The sequence below is a fragment of the Anomaloglossus baeobatrachus genome, chromosome 2, assembly GCF_048569485.1.
Source record: "Anomaloglossus baeobatrachus isolate aAnoBae1 chromosome 2, aAnoBae1.hap1, whole genome shotgun sequence".
In the NCBI taxonomy this organism is placed as follows: domain Eukaryota; kingdom Metazoa; phylum Chordata; class Amphibia; order Anura; family Aromobatidae; genus Anomaloglossus; species Anomaloglossus baeobatrachus.
The window spans coordinates 679,528,295-679,529,914 of NC_134354.1; the positions used below are offsets into that span (position 1 = coordinate 679,528,295).

The 1,620-nt window shown below is 43.3% G+C and overlaps 1 pseudogene; it reads right to left on the bottom strand.

Moving 5' to 3' along the window:
- Positions 1-255: 255 nt before the first annotated feature.
- LOC142289964 (keratin, type II cytoskeletal cochleal pseudogene) lies at positions 256-1,114 on the bottom strand (annotated as a pseudogene).
- Positions 1,115-1,620: the final 506 nt, after the last annotated feature.

A 1,620-nucleotide genomic window follows, 5' to 3' on the forward strand; every position in this document is an offset into this window, starting at 1 on the left:
TGCATCAAGATATCCCTTGATTATGGACATGCGTCCCTGGTCTGCTAAATGTTTTGCTATACACAGGCAGTTTTTTTTTTTTTGGTTTTTTTTTTGCAGTCAGCTCAGTTTATTGAAGGCAGCAAAGACAAGCAGTCACTATTACAATGCATCCTAAAAAGTCAAGTGAAACAACCAGAATAAAGTATATTGGACTCTCACTTTCCTACTGGAATAGCAACAAAGCATATTTCTAAATATACGCTACAATGGACGTTAATCTCTCGTCCACCAATCCACTTTAACAATGGTGGCTATGGTCAGAGTGATGTTTGCTGGAGGCATAGCTGCTGGATTTATGGTGGTGATGAGAATGGTGAGGTTGATGTCCACCATGGTGGCCTCCTGAATGGTGCTTTCAGTGCTGGCTTGGAGAACAGATATGTTCACAGAGTTGTCTCCACACATCCTGCTCTCTTCTCCTTCCAGCATCTTCTTATAGGTGGCGATCTCAATATCCAGAGCCAGTTTGACGTGCATCAGCTCCTGGTATTCTCTCAGTTGGCGAGCCATGTCCTGCTTGGCCTTCTGTAGAGCAGACTCCAGTTCTACCAGTTTGCTTTTGGCATCTCGGATGGCAGCTTCACCACGTTCTTCAGCTTCTGCGATAGCAGCTTCAAGGGCAGCACGCTGGGCTTTAGCACACTCAATCTCTCCTTTAAGTCTTTGGATTGTTTAAGTCCAGCGATCTCACTTCTGCTGCTTTGCAAATCATCTCAATTTCTCCCAGCTGCCATACGGAGCTCATCAAACCTTGAATGGTACAAGGCCTTGGCCTCAGCTCTGCTCCTGCTGGCAATCTCCTCATATTGGGCTCTGACCTCGGCGATGATGCTGTCCATGTCTAGGTCTCTACTGTTATCCATGGACACAACACTGAAGTGTCTGAGATCTGAGCCTGGAGCTGACTGATCGCCGCATCATATAAAGTCCTTAGGAAGTTGATTTCGTCAGAGAGGGTCTCAGCCCTGGCCTGAAGTTCAGCTTTGTTCATATAGGCAGCATCAACATCTCTCTTTATACTGACAAATTCATTCTCTGCTGCTGTGCGTCGGTTCAACTCTTCTTCATAGCAGCGTAGAAGCCACAGGACAAATCAGGAGGTGCACGGATCGATCCAGATGAGCCAGTTCTGGTATGAAGTACGTATACACAGAGTAAACTCCTTCTACGGTGTCCAAAAGTGAAACTACTCAGAAGTCCTTATCATTCTTTTTGACCTAGGTGCTGTGGACTTTGTTTTTTACACGCGTAACTAACTGTGACTATATGTGTGGTCGTAATCATAGATACCTAAGGTCCTGCAATGCCCTGAACACGAAGTAAGCAGCAGTGAATCAGAACTATACTACATTTCTAATTAGAGGTATTTGCTAATATTAGTATTATTACACCTACTACATATTGGTATAGGAATTTTTAGAGTACCCATTTAAATAGAATGTTATTGGAATTAAGAAAAGAAAACACAAATTTGAAGTTGGAGTAGAGAGGGAATGATAGGGAATTTATAATTGAGGTACATTAGAAATGTCTTCACTAAAGGCAGAAAGCCGAATTATGGCAGACAGTCATAAGTCA